General features: G+C 46.0%; 1 long non-coding RNA gene across 1 annotated transcript; it reads right to left on the bottom strand.

Moving 5' to 3' along the window:
• Nucleotides 1-11529: 11529 nt before the first annotated feature.
• LOC148128653 (uncharacterized) lies at nucleotides 11530-14770 on the bottom strand. The gene is made up of 2 exons (XR_015746215.1): nucleotides 14309-14770; nucleotides 11530-11715 (listed from the first exon to the last, which is right to left on the bottom strand). It is a non-coding gene; the product is annotated as an uncharacterized LOC148128653 (long non-coding RNA).
• Nucleotides 14771-20985: the final 6215 nt, after the last annotated feature.

The raw sequence follows: 20985 nt of genomic DNA, 5'->3' as shown, positions 1-20985 counted from the left end.
CAGCACTTTAGGCCTCAGTTCTCATGCGATTCTTGAAGCCTTCTAACATTTCCAATCTCAACACAAAGTTTTTATAAGGCAATGGGAGGCTTCAAGGCAATGGGAGGCTTCTAGCATGGTATTTATCTCCAAAATATGATTGCTGGGATCAAGGAACAGGCCGAGTGGGGTCCCACCCACCAGACAGACGCCGTGGAGCAGCTGCTCCAAGGTACACTGGGGACGAAGGAGCTTTTTCAAAATTGTTTCATTTCTCACAAGTCTCTGTGGAAATTAAGCCACCTCAATAAATCTTAAGTTTTCTCCTAATTTCTCCTTGGATGTTTCCCTTGATTATTCCTTAACTCGAAACTGACTCTGAGTGAGATTTGCATATATATATAGATAATTGTAAAGAAAGGTATGTCTAGATATTTTCAAAGCTTTCATGACTCATGAATATAAAAATCATCATGTCTATATCACACCACTATAGGCATGCAAACATACAACCTCATGGAATTTCGGAGAAATTCAGAAGGAAATTCACTTGACTTTCTACACTTTGATCTTTTTCTCTAACCTTGTTATGATATGTACAGAATAACCCTTGAGTAACAAGGATATGCACATGGAAACGTTTATGAGAGTAGTTATGAATAATTATTCAGCCACATACAGCTGCACTAAATTGAGTTAAAGTTTACTCTAAGAAATAGCACAGTCCAATAAACAAGTCCAGGTCATATACGTTTTACAGTCCAAAGAATATCCAATTACAAAGTCTTCTTACCGGGTGCTTTGTCATTTACAGTAAACAAAGATATCAAAGTATAAGCACAGCAGAAAAAACTTTAGATAGCAACAGAATGTCAGAGATACAGAATGTCAGAAATAAGGAATGTCAGAGAGAGCAAGCTATGATCTCTAGCTCCCTCTTATGGCAATTCACAATACAATCAACCAATCGGAACATAGTACAATCAATGCAGTGTCTTTGTCTTAAAGCTACAAACATACATTGTTGGTTTATATATTGCTAACCCAAGTAATTGGTGTACAGATTCCTAACAGTTATCATTTTCATTTCCCTTTTGCTTTGAAGGTAATAATGGGCAAGAGAACCAAGATTCTTGTGAACTGTTCCAAGTGATCAATGCTAAGGATGGAACAGAGAAGTTTGGAATTCGAATGGAATTCGAAAACCATGATAGAAACCAGTCAAAGAATTTCAACCAGGAAAGCTCATCTTCCACTGATGCTCCGATGCAAGACTTTCTTGCCCAACAAGAGGAAATAAGGAAAAAATACACTGGAAAATATGTGAAGCTAATCAAAGCTAAAGTACAAGTAAATGAACACTATTTAACCCAAAACAAAGGAGAAGATGCTATAAGAAGACACAGTGGACAAAATTACAATAGGACATTCATTCTTTCTCTTGGGAATAAGTTCCTTACATCTCAAAAAACGATTGACACAGAAGTGAAGCCTTATAAGTGTTTGGAATGTGGAAAATGTTTTAGAACAAGCAGGCAACTTATTTCCCATGAAAGAATCCACACGGGGGAGAAGCCGTATAAATGCATGGAGTGTGGAAAGACCTTTGCTCAAAGAGGTACTCTTATTTCCCATGAAAGGATCCACACAGGGGAGCCGCCTTTAAATGCATGGAGTGTGGAAAGACCTTTGCTGAAAGAAGTACTCTTATTTCCCATAAGATGATCCACACAGGGGAGAAACCATTTAAATGCATGGAGTGTGGAAAGACCTTTGCTCATAGAAGTGCACTTACTGTCCATAATACGAACCACACAGGGGAGAAACCATATAAATGCATGGAGTGTGGAAAGAGCTTTGCTCAAACAAGTAAACTTATTTCCCATGAAAGGATCCACACAGGGGAGAAGCCGTATAAATGCATGGAGTGTGGAAAGACCTTTGCTCAAAGAGGTAATCTTATTTCCCATGAAAGGATCCACACAGGGGAGAAGCTGTATAAATGCATGGAGTGTGGAAAGACCTTTGCTGAAAGAGGTCATCTTATTTCCCATGAAAGGATCCACACAGGGGAGAAGCTGTATAAATGCATGGAGTGTGGAAAGACCTTTGCTCAAAGAGTTGATCTTATTTCCCATGAAAGGATCCACACAGGGGAGAAACCATTTAAATGCATGGAGTGTGGAAAGACCTTTGCTCAAAGAAGTAATCTTATTTCCCATGAAAGGATCCACTCAGGAGAGAAGCCATTTAAATGCATAGAATGTGGAAAGACCTTTGCTCATAGAAGTAATCTTATTTCCCATAAGATGATACACACAAAAGAAGCTGTGATGACCCGGGGCGGGCACAAAAGCAACAAAGTCACAAAAGTTGGTAACGTCCCTTTAATATCTCCAATGTGACCCCCAATGCCCACTTATCATCGGCTGTAGAAAAAACTCTCCCAAGAACAGTTTTTAAAGGGAAGAAATTCAGTCCGAAGCCAAAGTACATATAGATTATCAATAAAAACCAACACAAACCACAGCTGCAGCAATTAACGAGGCAGGCAGGATACGGATTTGCAGACTTCAAAAGATAACGAAGCACACACAGTTGGGAGGATGCAGGAACCCAGATAAGACTTGACAAACAAAGATAATGCATACTTTGCTTCCAGCAAGGTGCTGTGCGCAAACGTCCTTTTAAATCCTGCTTTCCCAGTGGCGGCTAATGAAGGGAATCAGGGCCCTTTTCTCCCCTGTAACCCCCATAACTCACATTGCTCCCTTCTCCGTTCCTTCCTGCGTGCCCTAGGATGAAGAGGGTGTGGGCCTGCTATGGCAGTTGGATAGCTTTTTTAAGAAGTAGGCACATATTCCGTCCAGTCCAATAGATAGAGATGGTTTTAGATTTTGTAGTGCTTTTTCAACATTGTCTTCTTTAAAATCGATATGTATTAGATCATTGTAGTTGTCTGTGGTTCGACTAGGAAATACTGGGCATGATCCATTGCTGTTTACAAATACTGAGCCAAAGAATGTGTTAAAGATGTTGGCTTTAATGGTGTCATCGTTGCAGTCTTTACCATTAGGTCCTTTCAGGGGTGGGATGGACCTTGAGTCTTTTAGTTTGTTGTTTTTACAAAATTGTAGAAAGCGTGGGTGGAATTGGTGCACAGAAGGTTTTCCTGTTGTTTAATGTGATAATTGGTGCATTCAGTCTATCTGGTGGCATAATTTTTTTTTTAAAAAAAAACAATTTTATTGGTTTTTAAAGACAAACAAAACATAAAAACATCCAGCTTTCTTTCATAAATATATAAGCAGTGTGTCGGTTGGTTTACCAATTTTTTGTGCATCCATTTCGTAGTCTCAATTACAGTTACATTACATAATAACTCATATTATCAATCAGAAATTAAATACCCTAGTATCACTATTGAACAATCATTTGACTATAATTTTATTCATTCATACTTTGCGAGATAACTATACTTAGTTTATTTTATAACAAATCATATAATCATACCAAATCTATCCTAAAAACATTTTATAGATATGATATAAAAAAAAAAGAAATACATCTTTATATATTCATTATTTTCTAGAATTCTAGATATTCTATTATTGTGTTTTATTATCTAACCATTGATAGAAAAGGTCCCAAATTTTATAAAATTGTTTATCCTCTTGTTCTCTAATTTCAAATGTCTATCTACTCATTTCAGCACATTCCAATATTTTCTTAATGATTTCTTCCTGCGACGGTATTTTCTCATTTTTCCAGTTTTTAGCAAATATAATCCTAGCCGCTATTAATACATTTACAATCAGGTATTTCAAATCTTTACTATATGTATCAGGTAAAATTCCCAATAAAAAGATCTCTGGTTTCAAGTCTATGTGTTTCTTTGTCATTTTTTCCAACCACATGCGAATTTTAGTCCAATATTTTCTAGCGTCCTCACAAGTCCACCACATATGGTAATATGAGGCAGGTATCTGATGACATTTCCAGCATTTTTCAGATTTATTCTTGAACATTCTTGCTATTCTTGTCGGGGGAAAGTGCCACCTGTAAAACATCTTATACAAATTTTCTTTATATGCTGTTGACATTGTCATTTTATAATTTTGAGACCACAATTTTTGCCATTTCTCTAAATCAATCCCATATCCAAAATTCTTCCCCCAAGCAATCATAGTTTCTTTAACTTGTTCTTCCTCTAGTTTAATTTCCAATAAATAACCATATAGTTTTTTAATCACCTTTTCATCGGTACCTGTCAAAATCTTATCTAAATCAGTCAATTTATCATAGAATCCTTCTGTTTTAAAATCTTCATCATACCTTGAATGTATTTGCGCATATGAAAACCAATTCATTTTTATACCTGGTTCCTCTAAATTTTGCATCGATTTAAGTTCACCCTTTTCATCCAATATTTCCCCATATCTAACTGTTTGTTTCTTCTTATATATTATAGGATAGGAAAAAGCTTCAATAGTCGATAACCAAACTGGGATTTTCAAATAACATTGTCTTTTAATCTTCTCCCAATTTAATCAAAACACTCCCGTATATGATGTCTTCTAAAATAGCCCTGTGTTTTAGTTCCCTTGTACCATAGAAAAGCATGCCATCCCAACAGAAAATCATGTCCTTCTAGTGTCAACAATCTGGTCTTTCTTAATGTTATCCATTCCTTAGCCCAGTGATCCCCAACCTTTTTGACGCCGCGGCCCGGTACCGGCATCAGCTGGGCGCCGCGGCCCGGTACCGGCATCAACTGGGCGCCGCCATCTTTTTTTGATGAAAAAGTGCTTCCGGTGACCTCACCGGAAGCACTTTTTCATCAAAAAGATGGCGGCGCAGCGCTCGTGAGCTTTTCGGGTAGAAATGGCTTTCTACCCGGAATTGCTCACGAGCGCTAGCGCCGCCATCTTTTGATGAAAAGTGCTTCCGGTGAGCTTTCTACCCGGAAAAGCTCACCGGAAGCACTTTTTACCAAAAAGATGGCGGCGCCAGCAACCAGCGGCCCGGTAAGACTTGTTCCGCGGACCGGTACCGGTCCACGGACCGGGGGTTGGGGACCCCTGCCTTAGCCCACATCAAATTTGCAGCTTGATAGTACAACTCCCAATTAGGCAGACCAAATCCTCCTCTAATTCTAGCATCCTGTAAAAGTTTTAACTTTATTCTCGCGTTCTTGCCTTGCCATATATACTTCAGGACAATTTTATTTAAGTCTTCAACATAGTCTTTTCCAAGCCTAATTGGTATTGTTTGAAACAAGTACAAAATTCTGGGTAGGATATTCATCTTGATTGTTGAGATTCTCCCTATTAATGACAATTGTAGGTTTTCCCATTTCATCAAGTCTAACGCTATCTGTTGTTTGAGTTTAATGTAATTATTCTCTTTTAATGTACTACATCTTGGTGTCAAGTGTATCCCCAAATACTTAACCTTATTCGTGACTTGAATTTTCAATGGATCTGCCAGTTCTCTTTGTCTTATTAACATATTCTTTGTCAAAATCTTTGTTTTATCTTTGTTTATTTTCAAACCAGCCACCTCACCATAAGTCTCTTATCTTTTCCAATAATTTTGGAGCTGTTTCTAAGGGGTCTTCCAGAATAAAGGCCAAATCATCCGCAAAGGCTTGCAATTTAAATTCTTCCTTTTTGATTTTCATTCCTTTTATACCTTTATCATCTCTAACATTTCTATTCAACACTTCCAAAGTTAATACAAATAGCAAAGGTGATAGTGGGCAACGTGACCAGATTTGTTTTTCCGCCAGAGTGATCTCTTTTTGGATTGAAGTTTCCTTATTGTTATGGGTATTCTGTTTTTTTTTGGGGGGGGGGGAGGTTTGGGAGTTGTTATTGGTACATATAGTTTGATGATTCTTTTGACTTCAAGTTAAAATATGTTGTAATGGTCTTCAACAGTATTGCATCCAGTGAATAGAGATTGCCAATCAAGGGATGAGAGATCGTTGTCTATAAGATCATAGTTGCCTTTTTGAAGTTATAATTGGGGATTATGTTGTGATTATTTTTGTATGGGCGTATGTTGAGACAAAAGTCAATCATGCTGTGGTCGCTGTTGGAAAAGGGTTCTTTAGTTTGTATTCTGTAAATTAAATTCAAACTATTGCACAAGATGAGATTGAGGCAGTTGTTAAGTCTAGTATTGTTGGTTACTAGTTGTTCCAGTCCCAGATTTGTAACAGCATTGTAGAAGGTTGCATGTATGGGTTCAGTTGTATATTCATTTAGGGTCCAGTTAATATGAGGTAGATTGAAGTCACCAAGAAAGATAAAAGCGTGTGGGCAGGATGTTGCCCATGTTAGTAGTGAATTTAGCTTGTTTACATATTCGATGTCATAATCAGATGCCCTGTAACATAGTAAGAATTGAAATGTGATATTTAAGGACAGTTCACAGACAATGGTCTCAGGAAGAGCAAGCTCCTGGGTAACTTGGATGTTTTTTAGATGTAGGGACTTTTTATAAAAGATAGCAACACCACCTCCTCAACGGATTTCACAATCTGATCGGTAAACGTGATAGTTTCTTACTGTGGTAATGGAGTCAGGAAGAGATGCGTTGAGCCATGTTTCACAGACAAATATGATGTCGAATTTAGCCATATTTAGTAAGAGGAAAAATCCAGGTATTTCATTCACAAGGCTTCTTGCTAGCTTGCATTTAAGGCCAGCTGTAGTTGGAATTGAGGTAGTTAGGGGCATGCGTGCCTAGTCTTGGGTGATGGTGGAGTGGTTGAAGTAGGGTTGTGGTTGAAGGTCCCTTCATCTTCAACTTCCAACTTTGGAAAATGCTGGTCTCCCTTCTTCCCTTTTGTGAGGCGTTAAAGCCCTGCACCAAGACTTGGCTAACTCACAGGTTGCTCAATCTATTTTCCTTTTTTCTCGGTCTTTCCCTCCCTCCCTCTTCCACTCTCCCTTCCCGGCAACCCCGGATCCCCTTGGAAGACGGGGAGGAAGAGCGCCCCCTGTGGGAAGGGCGAGGCAGCACTCCAGCGGGACTCCAGTAGGGGGCGGCAGAGGCCTCAGAGCTGGCGGACTTCTGGCACCGTCGGGCAGCGCGAAGGGAAAGGGGGGGATTTGGAGAAGGCGGGAGGGGGGCTTTAAGTGAATGTCATTGCCCAGAGGATCATGGGTTGCCCTCTCCCCTCTTTGGAAGAGCTTTAGAGCTTCCGCTGCCTTAAGAAAGTTCAAAACGTCCTCAAAGATCCATCTCATCCTGGAACCCTTTTTTTGAACTATTACCATCTGACAGATGGTGCAGAATAATAAAAACGAGGACAAATAGGCTGAAAAACAGCTTCTATCCCAGGGCAGGAGCTCTGTTGAATTCTGCTGTATAGTGCGGTGTTGGTGTGGTGTCATGGGTGGGGTTTCGGTTCAATGTGTGGAGGGTGAAGGATGTTTGTGTTTATTTTCATGGTTATGATGTGCACTGAAGATTTCGTTGTACAAGGTACAATGACATTAAACTCAACCACTGTCCCTTTTCCCCTCCCCTGCAGAGGGGAGAGAAGGGCGGCCTGGAGGGGCCTTTCCTGCCCCCCAGAAGCCCCTCCTGCTCCTGGGAAGCTCCCCCCTCCCGAGCCGGCCCCCCGTCCTGGTTCCTGCCCCTCCACGAGGGGGGACTTCGCTCCTGGGAGCCCCCCCACTTGGCTCCTCTCTCTTGGGGGGACAATAGGGGCCCAGGAGGAGAGACCAGGGTCCTTGTCCAGGCACTGGGGGGGAGTCGCAGCACTTTGGGTGGGGGTTCCATTATGTTCGTAAGTTGAGGACCCTCTAGAGGCTCATTTGGAGGCCTCCTTCCCAAATGGGGCAGCCACATTGAACACAAAGACCCACAATGGCGACCAAAGGCCCAGAGTGCGACTGTGACGAAGCGAGGCAGGTGGGGCCTCCTGGGACTTTGCTGCCTTCCTTACCTGGGCTGGGTCCCCACTTGGATCCCCCAGAGAGAGAGACACACACACACACACACACACACACACGGAGTGTGGCTGTTGGGGGGGCTGTGCAGGGTCCCTCTTGCCTGGGGGATCCCCTCCATTCCAGCCTGGGAGCCAAGGAAGGAAGGGGGGGTGGAAGGGCTGGATCCTCTCCCTCTGCGGCCCTTTTGCCAGCCCTGAACCGGGAGGAGGGAAGGGATCTGGGCCAAGCAAAGGGGAAGGGAGGCCTTTGCTCCATCCGGTCTTGGCCCCAGGAGAGGCAGGCAGGGAGGCCTGGGACAGGCGGGGGGCCTGAGCAGCTCTGCTCCCCAGGAAGGAGCCTCCTTCTTCAGCCGGGCAAAGGCCTCCCCTCCACCACCCCAAACCCAGCTCCTGTCTCCAGGGACAGGGGGGCTGGGAAGGGATCCAAGTGGGACCCCCAGCCCCCCCTGTTTCCCAGGGTCCCTCCTGGCAGCCCCCCTCCCTGAAGTCGGGGGGCTGGGGAGCTCCAGACTGGCGCTTCTTCCTTCCTGGGGGCTGCTTTTCCTGAGGGGCTGGTTCTTCCTCTGCTTTGCAAAGGGGGGTTTCCCTCCTTTCTCTTGGCCGGAAAGGGTCCACATTCTTGGGCCTCTGCCCATCTGCTCCGTCCCTTTGGGCAGCTCCGGCTCTCCTCCTCCTCCTCCCGGGGTCCCTGGCTGAGAGGGGCGTCCCAAGTGCCTGGGATCCGGCCCCTCCAGGCTGGCTCTTCAGGGCCACGGAAGCCTCCCTCACATGGCCCCGGGGGTGGAGGGGGCCTTGCCAGGGTTCCCGGCCTTGGAGCTGGGCAGAAACGGCCCTTCCCAGCCCTCTCCCACCCTCTGGGCCTCCCACCTGCGGAGGGGAGGGGGATCCAGGCTGAGTCTCCGACTGGACTCACCCACCAGCCTCACAGTCCAGCTGAAGGGCCGGAAAGGGCCAGGCAGGCAGACACACACACACACACACACACACACAGACAGAATGGGGGGGGGGAGGCTGGTATCCCTCACTCCCAAAACGCCCCCCTCCCAGTCTGTGCATGGGACCCCCAGCAATGCTGCCACCAGCTGCTCCCCTGCAGGGAAGTCCTGGATTGTCTGGGGGAGGGGAGGAGAGGACAGTGGCCACCCCCCCCCTTTGCTTGGCATTTGTGGGGAGACCCCTAAAGGCGAGATTCCTTCCCGGGCCTCCCAAAGAGCATCCAAACGTTCCTGGCATCAAGTGGGAAAGAAGCCTAAAAGGAGAGAAACTCCTGCACTGGCTGCGATTGGGGCTCGGAGGGGATAGGAACCCCCCCTCCTTGCGAGCCCCCCGCCCCGCTCCAGCCTGCCCTCTGGCGGGACCCCCTTCCTGGGGAGGCTCCTCCCTGCCAGACCCTCTTGCAGCCTCTTGGACCCGGGGAGGCTGGGGGCGCATATCTAGGTGCAAAGGGCGGGGGGACACAATGTACCCGGAAGAAGCCCTCCCCCTCTTCCCCTCCCCCGGGACTTTCCATCAGGCTGGGGAGCGAGAGAAGCAGAGGCGCGCAAGAGGCAGACGCGCATGCTCAGTCCCTTTCTTGAGGCTCGCAGGCCGCCTGCGGAGGGCGCCCCCTGGTGGTCCCGCCCAGCCACGGCAGCTCCCCTTGCGAGAGGGAGGCAGGAGAGGGACGCGCCTTTGCGCCCCAGTCCCAGCGGCCTTGAGACCAGACGGGTGCGGGGAGTGGATGATGGGACACGGAGGAGCTCAGCCCTCGAGAAAGGCCCAGGGACGCCCTGTAGTAGTACTTCATGGGTGATGGTTCGTATCTCTCATCTCCGCCTGCCAGAGCAGAGTGCAGCGCAAGGGTTAAGCCCAGAGAGTTGTGAGCAGAAAGGAGGACCCGCTTCCTTCTGCGTGGAATTCTCTTCTCCACCCCACCCCACCCCGTACATAAATCACTGCAGGCAACGTCCTCTCGCGCATGCTCTGTTCCCCCTCTGAAGCCGCCCTGGATCGGAGGCTTCAGGATGGGCGGGGGTCGCAGGAGGCAATCCGGCTTTGCTTTCCCCCCCCGACTTGGCCCCTCCCTTTGCTCCGCCTTGGACTGCTGGGGGCGCTGGGGGACTTGGCGTGCAGGAACCGCCGGGACCTTATGGGGGCTGCGGGAGGCGCAGTGTGTTCTGTAGTCCGCGTCATCTATGCCTGACTGATCGAGGCGCAGCGCAAGGGTTAAGGCCAGAGAGCTCGAGGTCCTAGAGCGGAAAGGAATGCCTACTTCCGGCCTTCCTTGGAAAAGAGCCTCACAGGTGGAATCGTCTCTCCTCCAGCTGCTACGGGCACGTCGCTCGCGCATGCGCCCTTCTTCCTCTGAAACTGCTGCTCCCGGCTTTCTGCGCCGACGCTGCGAGGCTTCCCGGGCGGGGGGAGGGGGGCCTCTCCGCGGGGGGTCGCGATGGGAATCGGCTCTGCTCTGCCCCCTGCGGGGAGGCGGGGCCAGGATTGGGCTCCTCCCCTTTCCCCGCCTTGAACTGCTCGGGTGGGGACCCTGGAGCGATGGTGGGACTTTGTGCGCAGGCAGGGCTGGGTCTTTTTGGGGGTCCTAGAGGCTGCTGGGGGAACCAAAGGGCCTTTCGGGGTTCCCCCCTTGGGCGTGGGGGGGGAGGGTGTGGAAGGCGGTGGGAAAAGGGCCTGGGTGCCCCTCCCGTGGGAAAGGAGCGACGGATTTTCCCACGCCTGGCAAGATTCCACCCTGGGGGGAGGGGAGAAATCCTGGGATGTATAGAATATATACTGTCTGTATAGACTCTATAGGATGGGTAGAATGTCTATTGGAGGTTGGACTTCTCTCTCTCTCTCTCACACACACACACACATACACTTGTGACTGTATGATTTTAACTTTGTTGCTTGTATCCTAATGATTTTTTGACTGTTTCCTAAGTATGATTTGATTGCTTTTTGTTTCCTATGATTATCATTAAGTGTTGTACCTGATGATGCTTGATGAATGTATCTTTTCTTTTATGGACACTGAGAGCATTTGCACCAAGACAGATTCCTTGTGTGTCCAATCGCACTTGGCCAATGAAGCATTCATACACACCCACACTCACCCACCCACCCACACTCTTACCACAAATTGAGCAGTCCAACTTTAATGCTAACCAACCTAGCTGGGCTGCCCAGCGGCCTCCCTCTTCTGCCTCTGCAGGGACCCCAAAGGTGGTTTGCCCAGCCCCAATGGGAAGAAACCAGGAGAAACTTTCAGCCCTTGAATTGTAAGGAAGCAGAGATGGAAAAGGGGCTTCTTGGGGGCTCCATTTGCCCCCAGCCCTTCTTTTCCCCAGGGGAGCAAACTTTGCTGGGAAGGGATCCAGGCAGCCCTGATCTTTAAGGAGGAGAGAAGTTCAAAGTTCTCAAATTGTTCAATGAAACTTTTTGCCTGAAGCCAAGTTCTCCAGCAGGGAAAGTTTCCATCCGGGGTCAGGGGGGAGAAGAGAGAAGCTGCCACAGACTCCCTGTCTCTGCCCAGAGTCTCCCGGGAGGATTCGGCCACAGAGCAGAGCTGAAACTTTGATCATAATTCTCCCTCTCAGGAGGGATCCCTGGATAAGTCAGCTGGTTCTTGCACTCAGAGTTTGTTGGGCCTTTCTCTGCAGGGAAATGAAAGGGAAATAATCCCTATGTGGTTCATAATGACAGGGGCAGAGATTGAATTAAATCCGTCATCTGGAATTGAGAGGTTTGGGAGCTTCATTCTTGAAATTGGCCCCAGAGGGAATACACGGCACCTGTGGATGAAGACAAAAAAAATAAGTGTGACATTTGTTGGCATCGTGGTTAAAGAGACAATCCCGGGAGACAGTTAATGTCTGAGCATGTCACAGGTGTGAAATGGAAGCAACATTTTCTTTATTTGGAAAACAGATGCTCAGTGACACCTTCACAAAGGGGTTGATGTAATAGTGTGGCCAGATTCCAAGAATAAAATGAACTTTAATGAAAAACTAGTTATCAGAACTTTGCATAGTTGAAAAAAATCACACCCAAAAACAAACACATGCACAGAGAGGGAGAAGTCAGAGACAACCAAGTGAAAAGAGATGGAGGAATCAAGGCAGCCTCTCACCCCATGTGGGGAAGGGAGGGAGGGAAGGGGAGCTCAGGAGCTTCCTGTTGCAGATGGAAAACAGACATGCAAAATCCTCTTTCAACCTCCTTCTTTGAGACCTGGGGATGCAGAAACCCATATCCCATGTTCCCCTGCCTCCCTTTCTTTTGTTTTAATAATTTTTTATTTTTATATTTAAAAAAAACATCTCTTGGTGAACAGGGTGGTTCCAGGTTTTTACATTTCAATACAAAATGACCATAGTTACATATTCATCTTTCGTGTTCAATTTCATATCGTATTATTACTTATTCCATTTTCCTTTAAATATTCTCAAATATTCTTATATTCATTACACTTATCCAATTCCAATTCATATCATAACTTATTTCATTTTTCTTTAAATATTCTCATATCTTGTTTTACAGTATTATCTAAGGTTCTTATTTCATTTCTATATTCAGTACATATATTTACTTTTATCTGTCACATTTGCAATTTCATCACATACTATTATTCCATTCATTGTTCAATAGGTTCCATCCTAATTCTAATAATCCAGGTGTCCCCTTTAATTGTCAATTCGAGCTTGCCACCCCTTTGCCTTATACACTCCCCCAATTTATTCCCTTTAAATCATTATAAAGTTTTACCATAGTATAGTCATTTTTTAATTATCACATTCTACATTAATAACAATCTAACTACTACATATCACACATGTATTTATGTATATGTATGTGTGTGTGTGTGTGTGTGTGTGTGTGTCAAATTCCGCATGGTATTTTTTTTCTCAATTACATTCTAAATCATCTATTTCAAAAATATTCAATTAATTTTAGAAACTGATAATTGTCTTTCCATTACAATTCTCATCTCATTTTAACTTTATTCACTGCTTTATTAAATATAAATTAATATTCTTACAGTAAATTCCCATTTCCATATCTATTTCAATTAAATCTATGTCTGGTTTAACAATAATCCTTAAAAGAAAAATATCAGTTCCATTCTTTTCCATTTTTAAATCTATGTTCTTATATATTACAACACGTTACCTTGCAGAATCCCCCTTCCTGTTCTTCTTCTACCCATTGTCTCTCATTCTCCTGACTATATAATTTTTTTCATTGTTGTTTGCTTTCTACTTCCCATCATTTTCTGGTCCTTTCTCTTAATTCCCCTTTCTTCCTTTATAATTTCTCTCCATTTCTTATTCCAATTATTTATTTTATCCCCCTCCCTCTCTTGATTTCTCCTCTGTAATTCCCTCTTCTGCTGTTTCCTTTTCCTTTGTTTAATTTTCCAAACAATTCCCCCTTTAATTATCACATCAAACCTCACATTTTTAACTTTAATTCTTTTTTTCCTGTTTTAATGTTGTTCCACTTGTTCTTTAGGGCTGGTTTCCTCTTTATTTCACTCCTCCCCCTCGGTTTCTCTTTGTTCTTCTTTAATCTGCATTACCATTTCTAAGTTTTGTAGTATAATGCTGTACATTTCCAGGCTTTCTTTCATCATTTCCTTCCTATTTTGTTGTTCCAATTTTATTTCCACACACATTTCTCCCATTTTGTACATTACTACTTCTTTGATTTTCCTTTTGTTTAATATTTATGTCCAATCCAATTGTCTAGTAGTTTATTGCAACCAGCGTCCTTTATATTAAATTTCAACAGTCAGTGTCCATAAATCTTTGTTTCCAGCTTCCTTCTGTTGATTTCTTTTCCAACTTTTTCCCAAAGTCACCAAATAATCCCAGGGCAATTTCTTCATGTATCTTTTTTCCCTTGTAATATTCTAGTATTTCACTTTTCAGGGTTTTTATTTTATTATAATGGAATTCCTTTTGTTTCCTTTCAAATTCCAATTTTAAAAAGACTTTTCAAAGAGTCACTGAAATTTTCCCTTTGCCATTAAGTGGCGGGCTCAGTTCTGTTTCCACGTTCCACCCTTTCTTTTCCCTTTTTCCCTTTTTAAACTTTCATTAATTTCATTAATTCCAGTTATTAGCTATTCTTTCTTTTTAACACGTTCAACTTCAGTGTTTCATTATGCCTATTTAATGCCAAAATCCAAATAGTTCCCCTGCCTCTTTTTCCGCTGTAGAGGCCAGGCAAGTCCTGGGAAGAGGGAAGCCCAAGTCCCATGTTCCACTGCCACTTTTTTTCATACATGGGGCATTCAGGGGAAAGCAAAGCCCAGATCCACAGAGAGGGCTAGGAAAGAGGAAGGGATTTGAGGGAGGCCCCCATTTCTGGGAAGAGACTAACCTGGCTTATGAGTCCCTGGTTGAATGCTGGGGGGACGCAGCCCCGGGGTTTCTCCAGCCTCACTTGGGCTCCGTGTCTTTCCAGGAGAGGCTCCTGTCAGGAAGAAGCCAAGCAGGGCTGGGTCTTCAGAGCGGGATCTGGGGTTACCTGGGAGGGAGAGTGGGAGAGGAAGGGAGGGAGACACAGAGAAAGAAAGAAAGAAAATAGATGGAGCAACCTGTGAGTTAGCCAAGTCTTGGTGCAGGGCTTTAACTCCTCACCTCAGGGAAAAAGGTAGACATGCATTTTCCAAACTTGGAACTTGAAGATGAAGGGACTTTAATTCCCAGAATTCCATGCCCAGCATGAGGAAGTCCATGCATTATTGGGTGGGGAACTCTGGGAGCTGAAGTCCATTCCTCTTCAAGTTTGAAAAACACTCATGGAGACCAACCTCTCTCCACGCGTTGCCTCCATTTTGAGAAACAGCAGAGACCCCTGAAGAGACCCTCAGTCATTGGCCGGCTTGCAGAATGCAGAAAACGTGGTTTCTTATGGCCATCAGAAGTGAAACATGCCACCGTGAATTGGACTGACCTTCAATATCCCCTAAAGACCCGGATCCTGGTTTGGGAGCCATCCCAGCTGGTTCTGAGGCTGCCCTGAACCGCCCTGGAGCCAAGCCTGGGACGCCCTGCGAATCCGGCCCCTTCCTGGCCCTTCAGGCTCAGGCAGAGTCACCCAAGCTCCCCGGATCCTGATTGAGGCTCTCCGGCCACAAACCTCCTCCTCCTCCTCCTCCTCCTCCTCCTCCTCCTCCTCCTCTCCTCCTCCTCCTCCGTGGCCGCTGCTCTCTGGCTGGGACCCCTGAGCCCCCTGGTTCCTCCCTGGGGGACGGAAGAGCCTCCGCTGGGCCTCCCTTTGGGGCCCCTGCTCAGGGCACGGCTGGGGCTGAGGACCATGGGGCTGGAGTCCAGGCCTTTGGGAGGCCTGCATGGGTACCCACTCAATCCGGGCAGAGAGAGAGAGAGAGAGAGAGAGAGAGAGGAAGCCGACCCAGATCTTGGGATTTGCCCCCAAGGGATATCCCCTTGGGATATCAGGCAGGGCCACAGCGGAAGGCATGCAGCAATGGCTGGCCTGGGGAGTGGGCAAAAGCAGGCTGCAAGCGATGCCGTGAATGCGCGATAAGGACTGACTGGGCACGGAGGGGAGGGGTGGGCAGAGAGGGGCGGGGCCAGTCAGTGGTGCAATTTGCCAGTTCTCTGAACTGCGCAGAATCATAACAACCGGTTCTATGGAACTGGAAAGAACCAGTAGAATCCCACCACTTGTTCCATCTCTCCAGACTTTTCTATTTAATAAAGTCCTTTCTTTTTTTTGGCAATGTGAGATGCCAAAAGCAAAAGAGAGGAACTAAAGGAAGAATCTTCCAGAAGTTGTATCTCCAATCATTAATAGTGAGAGATTTTGTCTTTACTTAAGTGAAGGCCAGAGGCTAATATCTAATATCTTATCTAATATCCATTTTTACCTCCATTTTCCATGGATGGAGAGTCCTAACACATTTCCTTTGGCAATCTTATTTTTTTCTGCTCAGTCCTTTCCTCAATCTGAATGTGTGGAAAGTTGTCCTCCTGGATTTGTCAAGAGGTCTCAAGAAGGAGAGCCAGTTTGCTGCTACGACTGCGTTCCTTGTCCGGAGGGGACTTTCTCCACACAGAAAGGTGGGTGACACTGCAGGAAAGGAAGGCCTGGTGGAACTGGATCCATCCAGAGCATTGTCATGAAAGTGTGAATTAAAACACACTTTGAAGCTTAATTGATTTCTGGTTTATTTCCAAAATGCCCCATTATCTAAACAGAAGAGCAAAAAAACTGTGAAGGAAGGGCTGCATAGAGAGAGGTGGCTGTGGCAGATTGGGCAAGCTTTACTACTGCCAGAGGAAATATTTCTTCTTTTTAGCTTGGGTGTGTCCTTCCTTCCACATTTACTTCTCTAGGAACTTTCTTCAGGTCAGAAACAAATACACAGGGAGACCAACGACCACAACTGAGCCCAGAATTTATGTTTGTTAAGTGGGGAGTTAGCTAAGTGAGCTTTACCCTCATTTTATGACCTCTCTTGCTACAGTTGTTAAGGGAATCACTGCAATTGTTAAATTAGTAACACGGTTGTTAAGTGAATCTGGCTTCCCCTTTGACAAAAGGCCGCAAAAGGGGATCGCATGTGACCGTCATAACTAGGAACCATTTGCCGAGCACCCAAATGTCAATCGCATGACCAGGGGGCGCTGCAATGGCCATAAGGGTGGGGAAAGGGTCATAAGTCACTTGATTCAGTGCCGCTGTAGCTTTGAACAGTCCCTAGAGGAATGGTTGTAAGTTGAGGGCTGCCTCTATAATGAAACGATCGGTCCCTCTGGATCGAAACAAAAGCACCCCTCCTCCACCTGAATGAATTCGCCTAAAGAAAGGTGGGGAACCTCTTGCGCCTTCTCCAAGATTTTAGGGCCTCCCCAGACGAGCGTTAAATCCCATCCTGAACTCTGGATTGCTTTCGCTTGCTTGCTCTTGCCCAGCCAACTGGGGCTGGAGACCATGTGGCTCCACCAGTTTCTCTGGATACACCTCAGGCTCCTTCGCCCTCTCGCTTTTTTCCCCTTCTCAGTTAAGGCGGCTGACATGCTGGAAAGCCAAACAGGGTCCCTGGCAGGTTCATCTAAACAGAAAAGGACTTTTCCCGCAACCAGTTTACCTCTAACACAGGAGAATTGTAGAACTTCTGAGAATGGGATGAAAAGAGAGATTCTGCTTTGCAAGAAGGATGAACCTCCCACTCCAACTATGTCCTCTCTGTAGTCTGGTGACTTGTCTTGGGAATGGGGAAGACTCCTCTGGCTGCCATTTTGAGAGGGTGCCCACAGCAGATCCCCTCCCCCAGATTCAAATGGGCCCCTAGCCTCAAAAGGTTGCCTCAGTCGGGGTCTCCCTTTCCTCTCCTTCCTTCTGATGTGAGACTCACATGGAGCTTTGCTTTTTCTGTCTCCCAAGTGCAAAGAGCTGATGAGCCCAGTGAAGAAGCCCCTGAAGCATCTGGATGAACCAGAAAAAAAGCCATTAGAGAGGAAGAGCAGCTGGAACAAAGTCGGAGTTGCCTGCTCAAGGTAGGAGACCACATGGCTGAATGTTTGAAAATCCACCCTGAATAGGAAGTTCTTGAAGTATGGAGACGGTGATTTGCCTGCCCACCAATTCCTCTCTCTCTCTCTCTCTCTCTCTCTCTCTCTCTCTCTCTCCCTCTCCCTCTCCCTCTCCCTCTCTCCCTCCCTCCCTCCCTCCCTCTCTCTCTCTCTTTCTCTCTCTCTCTCTCAGACATTTTTGTGTAAGAGGGAACTTTTGGGCCCCAGAAGAAAGCATCTCTCCACCACTGCTTGTTTGGGGCATCTCTTTCTTCCAGCATGAAAAGTTTGGGCTTCTGGCCCAGCTCCTAAAAAGAGAAAATTAAAATAGCTGTTCACCTCCTTTCAGAAATCTATGGATATTTGTCTCCAAGTTTACTGAATTGAACACCAAGAAAATACAGAAGTTATACAAGATGGCTAGCAAAAAGCAAGCCCATAAACAGAAAGTAAGAACAGATATGTGTGTGTGTGTGTGTGAACAGAGGGGTGTGTGTGTGTGTGTGTGTGTGTGTGTGTGTGTGTGTTGTGTCTGTGTGCTGTGTGGTAGAATGAAAGGGATGCAAATATAAATAAAGAGAAGTATGGAAAGGGAACATTTTGTGCAAAAGAAAACCTCAGGAACTGGAGGAATTCTGGTTGAGACTTTTAGGTGGGACTGTGCTATTTCCTTTTTCTTTCTTTTTCTCTTTTTTGCTCCTGGCTCTGTCATTGCTGTCTTAAGAGCCAGGCATTGGATTGTAGAAGAGAGGAGGAGAAATCCTATCTTAGGAGAGGGAAGACTGTCAATGCTCAGGGGACACAGGTTGGGGATCAAAGCCATTGAGTCTTCTGGCACACTCCTTGATGGGATTGTAATTCTCTGTGAGTCTTCAGCTCCTTTTGCTGGACTTGGCCCTTTATTAACCAATCAGAATAGAGCTGGAAAGGGCCATGGAGGTCTTCTAGTCCAACCCCCTGCTCAAGCAGGAGACCTATACCAGGGGTAGGATTCTATCAGTTCGGACCGGTTCTATAGAACCGGTTGTTATGATTCTGCACAGTTCAGAGAGCCGGCAAATCGTGCCCCAGGCTGGCCCCGCCCCTCTCCACCCACCCACCCCCAGTCAGTCCTTATTGTGCCTGCCCGACATCACTGACTGCGTCCTTCCCCACCCAGTCACTCCTCAGGGTATCTTTGAAGGTTCTTTTTGCCCCTCCTGATGATCAGCTGTTCCAATGATCAGCTGTGCCGGGATTCCCCTTGCTGTCTTACTGCTTTGCGCAGGAGGCTTCCCTGAGGCCCAGGAGGCCCAAAAACAAGGGAGGGGGGGTTGCTGCAAAAAAGAAGAAGAAGCCATGCCCACCCAGCCATGCCCACCAAGCCATGCCCACCAAGCCACGCCCACCAAGCCACGCCCACAGAACTGGTTGTTAAAACAATTGAATCCCACCCCTGCCCTATACCATGTCAGACAAGTGGCTGCCCAATCCCCATTGATGGACTTACACCCTCTTCTTCTTCAAGTTGCCTGCTGAATGCAACTGTGGGGGTCCCTGGGGTGCCAAAAGGGGCTGGACTAGCAAACATTGATGATGAAGACATTTGGGGCCACAAATGAGGAGGTGGGTGGTAGAAAGCCTTAAAGCTTTCACTTTTTTTCTGTTTGTTTTCATCCTTTCCTCCAGAAGAGGCCCTCCAATATTCTCCAGTGATCTCTCTCCTCCCCAGTTCCTGGTTAAGAAGACCCAAATCACTGTTACCGTTGGCCTTTTGAGTTTTCTGATGATGTTTTCAGAAGAAGAAGGAAGAGGCAATGAGTGGCAAGCGGCTTTGTCCAGAAACTCCTCGGCCCAGCCGAGATATTCCGATATCTCCTGTCCCCCATGGCCCTCGTGCTCAAAAGCTGCAGCAGCCATCTCCTCACCCTTCCCAGATGCATGGACATCCACAAGAGAACTACCCGCAGCCAAAGAGAAAGCATTACAGCCAAGCAGGTGAGCGGTTATCAGGCCCGGCCCAGCTTGGACCTTCAGGAAAGAAAGACTCGTCTCCATTTGCAGTCGAGCTGCATCTAGTAAAAGGTATGCTTTCACTAAAGCCAAGTGGTCACAGCGAAAGCAAAGCTAGATCTGAGGATTCCTGCATAAACCCGGTAATCTTCCCTTTTTTCTCCCTGGTCATCTACAATCATGTCCACTGAAGGCCAATCTTGCAGAAGTAAAAGTATTCCTTTCAATATTTTAGGGAGAAAGCAGGGGAATCCCATCTCTTTGCTCACTAACGCTAGACCAATGCAACACTCTTGTATCATAACAAGCAAATATCTGCATCCAGTGGCTACACCATTGCGTCTCTTTGCTGAATGGGTGTTGCCTACCATGAAACTGGGATGAAAAGGGCAGAGTTGGACCACGAAAATTGGGCAAATGAACTTGGATTGTTCTTGCTAGAAACAAGTGATGGATTTGTCCAAGAAGTTCTAGCTTTGTGGTCTTTGGAGCCATCCAAGGAATAAGGCGGAAAGACAAGAGGCAGAAAAAAGCAGAAGGACCTAGAATGGCAAAATGACCATGTGTGAGATTTAGTATGTGTTCAACTTACTGCACATTCCAAAAAGATAAAATATGAGCAGACCGATGAAGCATTGAAGCATAGAAAAACAAGGCTTTGTGTATATCTGGATGTCCTTCTGGTGCTGTGATGGTCAGATAGAGCTCACAGTTTAGGAGCACACTGAGCTCACTTTCAAAGGTTGCCCTAAAACTTGTGTGTTGTCAATATACACAGCAAACACACCCACACAATTTGTCCCCTTCCCAAGAATGGGGATACACCGGCCATGGTGTACTCAAAATAGAAAGGGATCAGGATACGTTTTAGGATGGGAGACCTCTCCTCTGGCCCCTGGACCTAAACGCAAGACAATGTTTCAGAGATTCCTTAGCTCAGGTGTTGTACAAAGGAAAACAGGGGCAGTCAGGCCTAAAGAAGGTGCATCCTGTAAAATGGCGTTTCCAGAACCTTCCATCTCCACCTTCATTCCCCAAATGAAACAATGGTGTTGTTTATGGAGCCTACCTATCTTCTGGGAAACGCACAGCCCATTTTTTTTGCATAAATTGCAGTCAATTTGAGTGAGCTTCCTGACGATAATTGATTTAGGATCTGTGACCCATTACTTATTGGTTGTATGGGCCAAGTTCCAGGAGTCTTTAAGTTCTAATCCTCCCTCAGGCAGGAAAACTTCCTGGGGGACTTTGAGCGTATCACCAGGAGAATCTTGAATTCCAGTCCCGCCTTAGTTCTTATTGAATTGGGGTGGGAAAGTTGGAAACATTTTCTCAGATTAATGTGAGATACTAAAATTGGAGATTCCTAGAGTGTGAGATGGCCGACTGTCCAATATTGTGTGTTGTGATGGAGGAAAGTGAAATTATGGGATATTCGTTGTGGTGGGGTTCATATTTTTTTACTACTGGTTCTGTGGGCGTGGCTTGGTAGGCGTGGCTTGGTGGGTGTGGCAGGGGAAAGTT

Source organism: Notechis scutatus, unplaced genomic scaffold (genome assembly GCF_049901735.1).
Source record: "Notechis scutatus isolate UNSWTSFEM ecotype Mainland unplaced genomic scaffold, rNotScu1.2 NSCUCTG36, whole genome shotgun sequence".
Classification (NCBI taxonomy): domain Eukaryota; kingdom Metazoa; phylum Chordata; class Lepidosauria; order Squamata; family Elapidae; genus Notechis; species Notechis scutatus.
This window is presented reverse-complemented; position numbering and strand designations above follow the sequence as displayed.